This window comes from Hyaena hyaena, unplaced genomic scaffold (genome assembly GCF_003009895.1).
Source record: "Hyaena hyaena isolate Hyena2069 unplaced genomic scaffold, ASM300989v1 scaffold_344, whole genome shotgun sequence".
Lineage (NCBI taxonomy): Eukaryota > Metazoa > Chordata > Mammalia > Carnivora > Hyaenidae > Hyaena > Hyaena hyaena.
The window spans coordinates 1,709,278-1,724,952 of NW_024080977.1; positions in this window are offsets into that span (position 1 = coordinate 1,709,278).

Consider the following 15,675-nt stretch of genomic DNA (forward strand, 5'->3'; position numbering starts at 1 on the left):
CCCAGAAACCCACTCACTAATGTACTGCATGACCTTGGGGAAATTACATGAATTCTTACAGTCTCTGCTGTAAAGAGTAAATAAAATGACTTGTGTAAAAATGTCTGGAACAAGCAGTGGTTACTTATCCCGGGAATAATCTTGCCCCTCAAAGTACATTTGGTCACAATTGGAGACATTTTTAGTTGTCACAACTGGTGGTGGGGTGACGGTGGGAGGGTGGAGATGTGTTACTGGCCTCTAGTGAGTAGAGGTCGGGGATGACGCTACTAAACATTATTCAATGGACAAGACAGCGCCTCCACCCCACCCCCTGACAAAGAACTACCCAGTCCAAAATGTCACAGTGCCAAGATTTAGAAACCTTGCTCTAGAGCAATGTCAAGGCATTATAAAACACAGGAAGTATTGGTCTCTGTCTTTATATTTATCATGGTAAACCAAATGGAATAGAATTTTTACCCATAAGTGGCCACAACTAAAGGTTTGGTTTTCTCACATATTTAAAATATTCTGCTGTAAAGAAGACTAAAGTATAATTTAGAGACAAAAAGAAGGAAACTCCATTCAAAAATAAAATGCCCTCACAAAAAAAAAAGAAAAAAAGAGAGAAATCAACTTCAAGAAATTCCAGAAGTCTAACTCCTGGTTATAAAAGGGCCTTGCCATTCCTTTTGAAAAGCTCTGGGCCAGGACAGACTCATTCTCATATACTGTGTGCTGTAGAACCAGACTTTGAGGGAAATGTTCAGTTGACTGGGACTTACCATTTATAAACTTATTTATACAATTTTCCGATATCAATGATTTATTTTAGAAACGAAACCTGGAACCCAGAAAATTGAATGTTTAGGTGTTATCCAGACTTATATGTAACTTCTTAGTTAAAAACAAAACTGAAATTCTTGGGGCATCTGGGTGGCTCAGTCAGTTAAGTATGTGACTCTTGATTTCTGCTCAGGTCATGATCTTGAGGTTTGTGAGACCCAGCATGGTGTGGCCTCTGTGCTGACAGTGTGGAGCCTGCTTGGGATTCTCTGTTTCCCTCTCTCTGCCTTTTCCCCCAAAATAAACAAATAAAAACTTTAAAAAAAACAAACACTGAAATTCTTAAGGAACTTCATTGTCAGCATTGTACAGCTTTATCTGAAATATCTCAATATCTTTGGTTTCTCTGAGTTCAGACACTGAACAAATATGTAAAAATAAGGCAATTTTAATTCTTCCAAAGTGATATGACCATATTTGCATCAAAAGTTCAAATTATTTCTCTTCTATTTTGATAGGACTGGGAAGGAGGAAAGCTCTATAAACCCATTAGCTAGCTAGCTAGCTGCCTTGTCATGCTGTCACACCTAAATCCCACTTTTGTTTAGCCTTTTCTTTACATTGTGGCAAAACTTGCAAAAACAAGACTTTTACTTCTTAAATGTAAACAGAAGTTTCAAAAATTACTTTGAATGAGGGTAAGTTTTTAAAAAAGAAGTCAGATCAGCTAAAAATAGGATGAGAAAGAAACTACATGTGAGCCTTGATGCCTGCTCACTGGCCAGTGGCCCAGAATTCCCTCCATGGCCTCAAGTAACAGATTGAAGTCTAGAGAAAAGGGGAGGGACCATTACCCCTGGAACTGGACAGAAAAGTATCAGTAGAGGTTAAGGAGGAACTCAAGGCCATGGCTGAAATCAATCATGTCACCTTCATGAGTGGGGTAGGCAGTGTTTTCTAAGAGCACTGAAAATAACAGCTGCCCTCTGAGGAGAGCCTACCGGAGGCCAGACACTTATGAATATTCTTTTTTTGATCCTATAAACAAATAGCCTTTCAGAGTTGAAAGAATCATTCCCCTTTTTCATGTGAGACAAATTAGGCTGAGAGAGAAAGAGATTACGTAACCTGCCTGAGTTCATCCAGCTGGTAAAGAGCTGTGGTGAGATTCACACATAATATGAGGGGAATGTTGAATGACTGAAAATCATATCTTCATTTGTGCATGTCTATGATGAAATTGGATCCATTGTGGGCTTTTAAAAAATTAACAGACTTTCACTTTTAAGCAGGTTTAGGTTCATATATTGTGGGCTTTTTATACCAATTTTATAAATAATCTATAACAATACAAGAAAGTTAATAATAGTTGGAGTTCTATAAATGCCATATAACCATTCCATGTATCTTTTGTGTGGTTATACATACCTATGCAATTTGACAACAATGGAATCATATATGTTCTTTAACAATTCAAAGATGTTTTATAATACAGATTTTTTTATTTTTTGCTTTTCTCCTATTTCCTGACTCCTCCACTTGTTCCCATAATCCTACACACTTGTACATTACTATGGATGTATACCTATCTGCATATACAGACATATTTAGGTCTTTTGATAATTGCTTTTATATGAGTGGAATCATTGTTTATATGTTCTTCAGGATATTTCACTCCACTATGTTTCATTCCGCTATACCTCCAAGGCGGCTGGTTTGGATCTGACTTTTTCCTGATGGCCTTCTGTCCCAGAGTACAGGTATCCCACGGCACCATTTTGCTTTGATGGGCATTTACTTTGTTTTCTATTTTTCTGCTACTGTATACAAATCAATGCAATAAATATCCTTGTACATAGCCTTGATTTATTTTGCACTCTAAAGTCATCCCTTTCCTTTACTTACTCTCCATGTTCAGACACCAGTTCACAAAATTTTATCCCCAACATGTCTCTGGAATATATCTTATCTCTGTTTCCAGGGCTCCTGGGCTCCTGCCTCGCTGGAACTTTTGTAATGTCTAGCTTGAGCTATTTCATACCTCTTTGCTGTTCTTTCTATTTCAAGATCTCTTTCACTCTTTCACTTCATTTTTCTCTCACAAAAACAAATCCTTCTGCTTCAAGGAGTATCTTTTTATTTTATTTTATTTTATTTTTTTAATATTTTTATTTATTTCTAGGAGAGAGAGAGAGAGAGAGAGACAGCGTGAGCAGGGAGGGTCGGAGAGAGAGGGAGTTACAGACTGAAACAGGCTCCAGGCTCCGAGCTGGCAGTCAGCACAGAGCCCGATGCGGGGCTCGAACCCACGAACCGCGAGATCATGACCTAAGCGAAAGTCAGACGCTTAACCGACTAAGCCACCCAGGCGCCCCTATTTTATTTTTTTNCTAGGAGAGAGAGAGACAGTGTGAGCAGGGGAGGCTCAGAGAGAGAGGGAATCACAGACTGAAACAGGCTCCAGGCTCTGAGCTGGCAGTCAGCACAGAGCCCGATGTGGGGCTCGAATCCACGAACCGTGAGATCATGACCTAAGCGAAAGTCGGACGCTTAACTGACTAAGCCACCTAGGCGCCCCAAGGAGTATCTTTTTAAAATGCAAACTGACCTCATCTTTTAAAATTTTTTTAGTTTTTAAAGTTTTTATTTATTTTGAGAAAGAGAGAGCATGAGTAGGAGAGGGGCAGAGAGAGAGAGAGAGAGGAGAGGTGGAGAAGACCAAGCAGGTTGTCAGCACCGAGCCCCAAGTGGGGCTCGAACTCAAAAAACTGTGAGATCATGACCTGAGCAAAAGTCTGAAGGATAATCCACTGGGCTACCCAGGTACTCCTTTATTTTTTATTTTTTTAAATGTTTATTGATTTTTGAGAGAGAGACACACACACAAAGTGTGAGCCGGGGAGGGGCAGAGAGAGAGGGAGAGACAGAATCCTAAGCAGGCTCCAGGCTTAGAGCTGTCAGCACAGATCCTGACGCAGGGCTTGAACCCAGGAACTGTGAGACCAGGACCGGAGTTGGATGCTTAACCGACTGAGCCACCCAGGGGCCCCACCCAGGTGCTCCTTTAATATGCAAACTGACCTCATCTTTTTAGGGAGCTCCCTAACATGCAAATAGTCCAGCTGGCTAAGAGAAACAGCAATGCATTTGAGGTGACAAATGGAAACCAATACTTAGACTGCATGCAGGGCGGACAGTGAGGAGGGGAGACAACTGTGAAATGAGAGAGGGCCTGCTCCATCTGAATTGTTAGCTCCTGCTTGGCCTCAATTAGTCCCAGGAGGGAATGTGGACCAGATTTGCCTGATCTTCTAATTTTTCACACTTGAAAATTGGACATTTTTGTGGTAAAATTGGATTTTCGCGGTAACTTTCCAATTTTCTAGCTACACCAAAACATCTGGGGTCAGACACTGGCCCGGAAAAATCCAGTGTGGCTCCTTCTGCTGTTCCCATCTCCCACGGCTCCACTCTGCACACCCTTTCGCTCTGACCTCTGGTGGTCATTCCTTGTTTGTTCCTCCTCTGGTAGGTAACTAAGATGTAACTGATGCTTTATTCTTGGATCTAGTCAGAGTCTTGGGGTATGAGAACAGGAAGGAAAGCATAACAGAGAGAAGAGCTGACATTAGAGGTCCGTGGTCTATTACTTTTCCTGGACGTCCTGTGGAGGCAAAGAAATCAGCCTCTGCTGGCACCTGAGAGTGAAGCAGTGACGTCTGTCAGATGTCACCCACACACTGTATTCCAGGGACCAGTTCTCTTGATCTATGGAGTTGGAATTCTAGCTCTATTTATTGCATGCCCATCATATGCCAGGCCACAGTTAGACATTCACATACATTTCTGCATTTATGCCTCATAACCGGGTGAGTTTCATCATGCCGACTTTTCGAATAGGGAATGTGGGCTCTGGGAAGTTAAGTGGCTTGCCTCAAATCACGTAATAAGTGGGAGTGCTTGGCTTCAAACCTTAGTCTTTCAACTTCAAATACATTTCCATTGAGTGCATTGTTGTTACAAGCCCAAGATGGATTTGGTGCCTTATACAGGGGCCATGTAGAAGAAGTAACTTTACTCTTCCTGATGGGATACATGATTAAAAGTGTGGTTTGCCCAAGGCCAGTTTGACCCTGATAAAGATCTTTATTGAAGCTTGTTCATATCCACTAGTTATTTATCACTATTTCCAGGAAAAAAAAACACATGTAATAATAGAAAAATGCTACCATGAGCTTCCAAGCTTAGAGCATAAATGATTCTGCCCAATCAGCCTCAATTCACATTCCTATAAATTCAGCTTTACAAGAGTCTCTATGCTCCAGCAATGTCCTATTAAATCCTGTCTTGGAGAGACTTTCTGGTTGGGGCTCAGCGTTTTCATCTAAGTTGTGTTGCCTGGAGTTCATGTCCTCTTCAGGTTTTTTACACATACTTGTTTGTGATGGGTCTAAGTTAAGTGTCAATGATTTCTTTGGGAAACCCAGTTTCTTCTGATCATCTTCTCTACTTTCTCTAAACTACAGATGAGAGTGGCAGAGAGTCCTTAATTCAAGTCCATTTTTGGAGAACTTTTCATTTTTCTCAGTAATACTCATTAAACATCTAAATTTCAAATGCTGCACTTCGTGCTGGAGATATAAAGGTTTTGTGGCTCTTGAGGCTCTTGCAATCCAGTTTGGGAGGCAGGCATGGGAACAAATAATTCCCAAAACGTGTGACAAGTACCCAGGTCCAGCACTGGCACAAAGGAGGAGGACATCAACATTGCCTGTCTGAGAGAACAGGCCCCAAATGGAGGAAGCCTGCACCATGGCCACAGTGAGGAATCTAACTTTCAGATCTCTTTTAGGAACACATCCTTGCTTTTCCTCAGGCCACACAGAAGGACAGTGAGAGTCAATGGTTCTGCAGGGACTTATAAAGCCAGCGACTGCTTCTTACATTAGCTAATTGTAGGTAGCTCCTGTCACAGTACATATAATCTGAGGACAAATGCCATCTTATCTTTCAATCTTCCTTAGCATCATATTTGCTTAATTTTCTCAGTCTGTCTTAACCAATAGGCCCTGGCTTTTAAAACATGCAGATCCATACTGCCTAATGGGTGAAGGGTTTTGTTCAAACTTTAGGATTAAAAGTTAACAGAAAAGATTCCAACCACAGCAAGTCATGCCCCTTCTACGAGGTTGAGTCATCACTTAGGCCTTGACCATAGCCTATGAAGCATCTCTTCTTCCTGTCTTTCCATTGCTAAAACTTTCCAAGTACATTTCCATAAGATTTAGCCTTGGAAAGGGAGCTGTTCTATTTTGGTGTGAGTCTCTTGGGAAATCAAGTCCAGAGGAGAAAAAGCTAAGTGATAGAGCCTTAATTATGGCCAGGACTGAATGGGATCACCATTTCTCCTTAAATCACAATATCCCTAGTGCCCTGAAATGTGAAAAGATATGTGTCCAGGCATTTCGGTTCATTTCTGGAGAGTTTATACCAAAGCCACCATTAGGCTAAGGACCCCATAGAATGGGTAGTTATGAATTCTATGGGTACGTGAATGAAAAGTTGGGTTGTATTAAAAGTAATAAAAGTGATAAAATCTTTGGTCATAATAGTCACAATATTGGAAGATCAAGTCTAGTAGTGTTGGGGGAAAAGCTAGAAACTTCATTATTTGTGTGTTTAAAAAAAAAAACACACCTGATAATAGGGGCACCTGGGTGGCTCAGTCGGTTAAGCGTCCAGCTTCGGCTCAGGTCATGATCTCATGCTTTGTGGGTTCGAGCCCCACATTGGGCTCTGTGCTGACAGCTAGCTCAGAGCGTGGAGCCTGTTTCAGATTCTGTATCTTCTTCTCTCTCTGACCCTCCCCTGCTCATGCTGTCTCTCTCTCTCTCAAAAAAAAAAAAATTAAAGAAATTGATAATATTCCCTACAGTGCATTGTTTACTGAAATGGTAAGAGTCACACAGTACCAAGTGTTCATTCTCATGTAGAAAATTGGTTGTAGAGTAGTGGAAAATTGTAGGACCATCACAATTGGACTGGAACGGGGAACTTGTGTTAGAAGCCTCCCATTTGTGACACAGCTCGGCAGAGGGGCCAAATCGCTCATACAAGACTATAGAAAGCTGAGAGACCATCCTAGGACAGGAGAAAGAATCTTTGTTAAGCCAGAATCCTGAACCAGAGAAGCAGTACTTATCAAGCATCAAGGCCAGATGAGGTAATACTAGAAATGAATTAATTGATTTTTAAAAAGTCAAGTTGATGCTAAGACAACCTCAACTAGATCCAGAAATAAAGTGCAACAAGGCCTGGTGTAGATTGGAAAGTGATGTTGCCAAGGTGGCAGAGGAGGAGACCCCAGCCTCTGTTCCCCGAGAAAGCTCGACAATTAGGCAGCTATCCGTGAACAAAAATAGATCTGGAAGAGCTCTGGAAGCCAGTTAAGAACTTCAACAACACACTGAAACAAAAACAGCACAATATGGGAAGGAAGACAGCTTGAGTTTGCTTTCAGCCTCCCATTCCCCAAGCTGGCATTGCTCCACAGCAAGAAGAAACTTCCAGAAGGGTTCCCCATGCAGGGAAAGGAAGAACACGGTGAGCAAAGAGCTTCCCTGGCCTTCAGGACCCTACATGAAGTTCCCACATGAGTTTCACCCCACCCACGGACAGGCAAAGCTGAGATGTGTATATAGAGATGGTAGAAACAAGGGAGAAAAGCAGGGCTTGCCAGTAGCAGTCATGCAGTGGGAGTGATCGTGGTTTCCACTGATCTGCTCCATAGACAAACTGGGCGGCTTTTGCCACTGAAAAGAAAACAAAAACAAAAACAATGGCCACCAAAGCCACTGATCCTCTGTAGATTTTACCAGCTTTCATCTCACAGGTGTTCATGTGTGCTGACCCCAGCCACCCAAGTCTCTCCCTGTTCCCTTCCCCAAACTCTGTCAGAACCCAAGAACCACACCCATGGGCAGCCCAGTCCATGACAGCCACCTGAGGACAAGACCTAAGCCCAGTGGCTGACCTCCACCACTGTGTGCATGCTCCAGGCTCGCTCCTCCAGCTGTGCTGCCGATGGCCAGGATCCCTGAGGCTGCCTGTGGGCCCCGATCAAGCTCTGTCTTCTGTCACAGTGCTTATCTGCCACTAGTCCCTCCAGCTAGCTCCATTTGCACACCCCAGCCAGACCTCCGTCACCAGCCTTCATTGCTGTGTGCCCATGGCAAGACACAGCAGCCATAGGAGGGCACGTCAATAGCTAGGGCCCCTGCAACTGCCGGCACACCACTAGTGAGCCTTGGCCCTTACTGCCTGCCATGGCCCCCACTGACACATGCGTTTTTCAGACCAGCCCTATCATCACACAGGCACCTGCACTTGGCCCCCGCAGCTGAGTGTACGCATACCACTGGCTCTGGCCACTACCAGTGTTTGCCCTAGTCCTTAGCTGTTGTCCCTAGAGGAGCTATTGAGGACTCAAACAACCTTTGCATCGTCAGCAGACACCCTGCAGCGCTCACCCAGGACCATGTAATTGTCAATGCTGTGGACACTAAGGCAATGGCCTGAGGCAATGGACCACATGGCCTCTTGGAACCAGTGCAGCAACACACCTCTGTACTTGGCCTTCAGTGGATTTTTCTGCATAGACCTTGCAGACCAGGAGAAAATAGGGTAATATTCTAAGCACCCCCAAAAAAGAATCTGCCAATCAAGAATGCTTTACTCAGCAAAGTTGTCTTTGAGAAGAGAAGGCAAGATAAAGACTTTCCCAAACAAATGAAAGCTGAGGGAGTTCATTTCCACTAGACCTGCCTTAGAAGAAATGCTGAAATGAAAGGATGATAACTAGAAACACGAAAATAAGTCACATCCTGGGAAAAATAAGGATACAGTCAGATTCAGAACACTCTAATACTGTAATGTCAGTGGTGTGTTCACCACGTAATTCTAGTATAAAGGTTGAAGAACACAAGTAATTGAAAGTACTATAGCTGTCATAGTTTGTTATGGATACACAACATAAAAAGAAATAAATGTCACTTCAAAAACTTAAAAAGTGGAGGAGGATGATAAAAGACTGGAGTTTACTGTTTTCTTTATTTTAGAGAGAGAGAGATTGACCATGTGAGCAGGGAGAGGAGGACAGAGGGAGAGAGAGAATCTTAAGCAGGCTCCACACTCAGCATATAGCATGAAATGGGGCTCTATCTCACAGCCCTGGGATCATGACCTGAGCCAAAATCAAGAGTCAGATACTCAAGCGACAGAGCAACCCAGGTGTCCCAAAGAGTAGAGTTTTTGTATGTGATTCAGGTTAAATTGTTATCAGCTTAAAAAATAACTGTTATGCTTATAAGATGCTTCAGGAAATTCTCAGAGTAATGAAAATGAAAACCTATAGTAGATACATACAAGATGAAAAGAATGGAAACAAAGAATACTACCACAGAAAATCCATCAATTCGCAAAAGAAGTTAGTGAGAGAAGAATAAAAGAATAAGGAAACTGAAAAATAGCCACAAAACAATGAACAAGATAGCAATAGTATGTCCTTACCTACTAATAATTACTTTAAATGTAAATGATTAAGTGCTCTAATCCAAAGGGATATAAAACAACAAGAGGCAACTATATACTGCCTACAAGAGACTCAGTTCAGCTTCAAAGACACACATAAGCACAAAGTGAAGGGATGGGAAAAAAAATTCCAAGCAGATGGAAACCAAACAAATCAGAAAAGCTACATTTATATCAGGCAAACAGACTTCAAGTAAAAAAACCTCATTATGAGGGCACCTGGGTGACTCAGTTGATTAAACACACGACTTCAGCTCAGGTCATGATATCACAGTTGGTGAGTTTGAGCCCCGCATTGGGATCTGTGCTGTCAGCGCAGAGCCCTCTTTGGATCTTCTGTCCTCCTCTCTCTCTGCCCTTCCCCTGCTTGTGCTCTCTGTCTCTCTCAAAAATAACCCTCATTATGTAATGATAAGGGGCTCAGTGTATCAAGAGAATATAACAATTATAAACACATAGGTACCCAACAAAGGATTACCTAAATATATAAAACAAATACTAGCCCATCTGAAGGAAGTAATAGAAAACAATACCATAGAGGCAGGGGACTTCATAGCCCACTTTTAAAAATGGACACATCATTCAGACATAAATAAGGAAAATAGGATTTGAACTATACTTTAGATCAAATCGACCTAACAACCATATGTAAAATATTCTATCCAACAGCAGCAGAATACACATTCTTAAGAGCACATGGAACATTCTCTAGGATAGATCATATGTTCATTACAAAACAAGTCTCAGCCAATTTAAGATTGAAACCATATCAAATATGTTTTCTGACCACAATGTTATGAAAATAAAAATCAGTAATAGGAGGAAAACTGGAAAATTTACAAATATGTGGAAATTAAACATCACACTTCTGAGCAACAAATGGCTTAGAGAAAAAATTAAAAAGGAAATAAAAAGATATATTGAAACAAATGAAAATGGAAATATAGCATACCAAAACCTATGAGATACAACAAAATTAATGTAAGAGGAATCCTTATAGCAAAAAATGCCTACTTTAAGAAAAAAGATCTCAAATAACCTAACTTTATACCTCAAGGAAGTATAAAAACAAGAACAAGTTAAGCCTAAAGTTAGTAGAAGGAAGAAAAGAACAATGTTCAGAGTGGAAATAAATGAACTACAGAATACAAAAAAAAAAAAAAAAAAAAAGAGGTCAACAAAATTTAGTTTTCTTAGATGGTAAATAAAATTCACAAACCTTTAACTAGACTTACCAAAAGAGAGAGTGTGAGAGAGAAAACACAAAATCAGAAATGAAAAAGAGGGGCACCTGGGTGACTCAGTTAGTTGAACATTAAACTCCTGAGTTTGGTTTGGGTCATGACCCCAGGGTTGTGGGATTGAGCCCCACATTGGGCTCTGTGCTGAGTGTGGAGCCTTCATGGGATATTTTCTTTCTCTCTGTCTCTCTCTCTGTCTCTCTCTCTGTCTCTCTCTCCCCTCTCCATCTTCCTCAGTCCCCTGCTTGGGTTCGCTTTCTTTCTAAGAAAGAATGAAAGAAAGAAAGAATGACTGAATGAAAGAAAGAAAGAAAGAAAGAAAGAAAAGAAGGAAGGAAGGAAAGAGAGGGAAAGGGAGATATTACAGCTGTTATCACAGAAATACAAAAGATCCTAAGAGATTACTATAAACAGTTAAACACCAACAAACTGTTCAACCTAGGAGCCCTAGAAACATACAACCTTCTAAGTCAGAATCATGAAAAAATAGAAAATCTGAACGCACCAATAAGAAGTAAGAAAATTGATCAGTAATCAAAACCTTCCCAACAAAGAAAAGCCAGATGGCTTCATGGGTGAATTTTACCAAACATATAAAGAAGAATTAATGCCAATTCTTTTCAAATTCTTAAAAAAATTGAAGACAGGGAACACTCCCAAACTCATCCAAGGCTAGCATTACCCTCATACCAAAGCTGGCAAGGATACTACAGGAAAAGAAAATGACAGGTGAAGATCCCTAATAAATATAGATGCAAAAATTCTCCACAAAATACTAAAACTGAATTCAACATCACATTAAAAGGATCATATATCATGTTCAAGTGTGATTTTTCCTGGGAAGCCAAGGATGGTTCAATATATGGTTATCAATAAATGTGTGATACACCACATTAATAGAAGGAAAGACAGAAATCAAATGATCTTTTCAGTAGATACAGAGAAAGGATTTAACAAAACTCAACGTTCTTTCATAATAAAACCTCTAAAATATTGGGAATAGAATGAACATACTCAGTATAAAACAAGTCATACATATATGGCAAGCCCACAGCTGACATCATACTCAGTGGTGAAAGATTGAAAACTTACCCTCTAAGGTCAGAAGCAAGACAGGGGTGCCTACTCTCACCACCCTAATCATCATATTACTGGGAGTTTTAGCCCGAGCAATTAGATAAGAAAAAAAAAAACAACCTTATAAAAGGCACCTGAGTTAGAAAGAAAGTAATAAAATTGTCTGTGTTCTAATGACAAAATTTTGTAAAGTGAATTTTTTTAAAGTTTATTTATTTTTAGTTTTGAGAGAGAGAGGAGACAGGGTAGGCGCAGAGAGAGGGAGAGAGAGAATCCCAAGCAGGCTCTGCCCTGTCGGCACAGAGCCCAGTGTGGGGCTCAAACTCATGAACTGTGAGATCATGACCTGAGCTGAAATCAGGAGTTGGACACTTAACCGACTGAGTCACCCAGGTGCCCTCAGTGACATATTTCTGTATATAGAAAATCCTAAAGACTCCACCAAAATCCTTTAAGATCTATTAACCAATCCAGTAAGATTTAGGATACAAAATCCATATACACAAATCAGTTACATTTCTATACACTAACAAAGTATCTGAAAACAATTCCATTTATAATAATGAAAACAATAAAATACTTAGGTGTAAATGTAACCGATCAAGTTAAGTATCTATACACTAGAAACTATAAAACATTGAAGAAAGAAACTGAGGATAAGAATAAATGGAAAAATAGCTGTGTTCATGGATCAGAAGAGTTAGTATTGTTAAAATGTCCATACTACCTAAACCCATGTAGAGATTCAAAGCAGTCCCTATGGCATTTCTTACAGAAATAGAAAAAAAAATCCTAGAATTATTATGAAACTGCAAAAATCTCAAGATAGCCAAACAAACCCCAAAAAAACAAACAAACAAAAAAAAACCAACAAAAAAACAAAAAACCCAGCCAAAGCAATCTGGAGAAAGAACGAGGCTGGAGATACTACACTTCCTGGTTTCAAACTATAGCAGAAAACTATAGTAATCAAAACAGTATGATACTAGCAAAAAAACAGACATATGTACCAATGGAACAGAATCAAGAGCCCAGAAATAAACACACATATACGTAGTCAGCCAGTATTTGACAAGGGAGCCAAGAATACTCAAGATAGGATGGTCTCTTCAACCAATGATATTAAGAAAACTGGATATCCACATGCAAAAGAATGAAATTAGACCCTTATCTTACACCACATGCAAAAATTAACACAAAATGTGGTGAGGGCTTGAAAGTAAGATTTGAAATCATAAAAATCCTAGAAGAAAACACAGGGAAAAAGCTACATGATGTTGGTCGTGGCAACAGTTTTTAGGATTTGACACCAAAAGAACAAGCAATAAAAGTAAAAACAAATAAGTGGAACAACACCCAGCTAAGTGTTTCTGCACAGCAAAGGAAACCATCAACAGAATGAAAAGGTGACCTACTGAATGGGAGAAAATATTTGTAAGCCATGTATCTGATAAGGGGTTAATATCCAAGACATATAAAGAGCCTATACAATCCAATAACAAAAAATTCCATATAATAATCGGATTAAAAACTGGGTAGAGGACTTGGACATTTTTCCAAAGAAGATATACAAAATATATATGAAAATGTGCTCAATATCACTAATCATCAGAGGAATGCAATCAAAACCACCATGAAGTATCATTTCACACCATTAGGATGGCTGTTATTGAAAAGATATGAGATAACAAATGCTGATGAGGATGTGGAGAAAAAGGAATCCTGGTTCACTGTCGTTAAGAATGTAAACTGGTACAGCTACTATGGAAAACAGCATGGAAGTCCCTCAAAAATTATAAACCTGGGTGGCTCCGTTGGTTAAGTGTCCAGCTTTGGCTCAGGTCATGATCTATCTCATGGTTCATGAGTTTGAGCCCCACGTCGGGCTCTGTGCTGACAGCTCAGACCCTGGAGCCTGCTTCAGACTCTGTGTCTCCCTCCCTCTCTGCCTCTTTTCCACTTGCACTCTGTGTCTCTCTCAAAAATAAGTAAAAATTAAAAAAATTAAAAATAGAACTACCATATGATCTAGCAATTTCACTTGATATATATTTGAAGAAGATAAAAATCACTATTTCAAAGAGATTATCTGCATACTCATATGCATTGCAGCATTATTCACAGTAGACAAGACATGGAAGCAAATTAAGTGTCCTTTAACAGGTGAATGGATAAAGAAAAGGTCTACATATAAAAATATAATGATTAATATTATTTACATATAATAAAATTATTTATTTATATATTTTTTGTTAATATATTTATGTATATATAATGGAATATTGTTCAGCCATAAAAAAGAAATCCTGCTTTCAACATGGATAGAATTGACAGCATTGCCATCTAAAAACCTTGAATACATAGAATCAGAGTAGAATGGAGTAGTTGCCAAAGGCTGAGGAGTGGGGGACACAGTGGGGGACATGGAGAGATGTTGGTCAAAGGGCACAGTTATACGATCCGTAAGTTTTAGGGATCTAATGGACAGCACAGAGACTATAGTCGACAATATTGTATTGTAATTTTCAAAGTTGCTAGGAGAATAAAGCTTTAATGTTCTCACCATAACAACGATTTAAAAATGACAATGGAGTCAGGTAAAGGGTGTGCTAACTGACCTAACTGTGGTAAACATTTTGTGATATATGTGTGTAACAAATCATCACACTGTATGTCTTTAAACTTACACAGTGTTAAATGTCAATTATGTCTCAGTAAAGCTGGAGAGGGGTGGGCAGGAAATGCTCCTGATATAAGGTTCAGGAAGGGGGCCCTGAAAGTGTGAGAGCAATTGAAGTTTTACTGGGATGATTACTAAATTAAAGGAATCAGACCTACTCCTGTACTAAATCCTTCTGGATTTATGCAGTGTTAGAATCCTCAAATGTTTGAGGAGTGCAGACTGTAGAATCACCCCCAGCACCACCCCAGCTCAACCTTCTTAATGTATTGTTGAAGAAAAGGAGGCCCAGGGCACAGCTACTTAGGGCCAGATGGGACTTCCCACTCTGAGTTCCTGAGCTTTCACTAGGATTTCCCCACACTCAGTTTCACTGGCAAACTTTTTTAGTTGAGTACATAATCAACATCTATTACATGCTAGGTTCTGTGTGTGGTAGAGGTTAGGGATTCAAAGATACATATGAAGATTATGACCTACTTAGTGAGAGAGAGAGCTTCCGAACTCATTCTTTTACACCAGATAAAAATTATTCATAGATTTTAATTATATGGATAAGTGCATATACAAAAATGCTAAGTGAAATAAACAGGAAACGTGTGTGTGTGTGTGTGTGTGTGTGTGTGTGTGTGTATTCTGATCTTAATTGTGCTAGAAAAATACTTGGAAACTTGAGAAATGCAATAACCCACTAATGACCCTTAGTTATGGAACATGAGAAGGCCTTGCGTTATGCACTTTTTTGCTCTCCCTCCAGGAGATCAAAGGGGCCAGGAACCAGGTTTTTTACTTGTTATTGGTGCCTCTTGACCCAGCTGCCACCCAGTAGCAGTTCAGTAGATGTTGAATCAATGAGACTCCCTTCTGAACGCGGTCCCCACCCCGAAGGAACACGTCTGCTACGGGGAAGAGTAAGAGAAAGAGGTGAAGGACGAGGTTAGCACGCCCGTGGGACACAGGTGTGCAAGAACCAAAACCAGAAAAGGCCCCTAGCCTGGAGACAGACGGAAACTGACGCTCGCCCCCTGGCGGCGGAACAGGACGCTCGGAGGTACCCCCAGCCCAGCCCCCCGGGGTGGGCGCCTTCGGGAACTTGAGGTTAGAGGCTGCGCTCACACCCGGCGCAGGCACTAATCTGATCTGTCCTGTGGGGGGATGCGTCTCAAGAAGCGAAGTCCCGGGGCGCCTGGGTGGCTTAGTCGGTTAAGCGTCCGACTTTCGCTTAGGTCATGATCTCGCGGTTCGTGGGTTCGAGCCCCGCGTCGGGCTCTGTGCTGACTGCCAGCTCGGAGCCTGGAGCCTGTTTCAGCCTGTGACTCC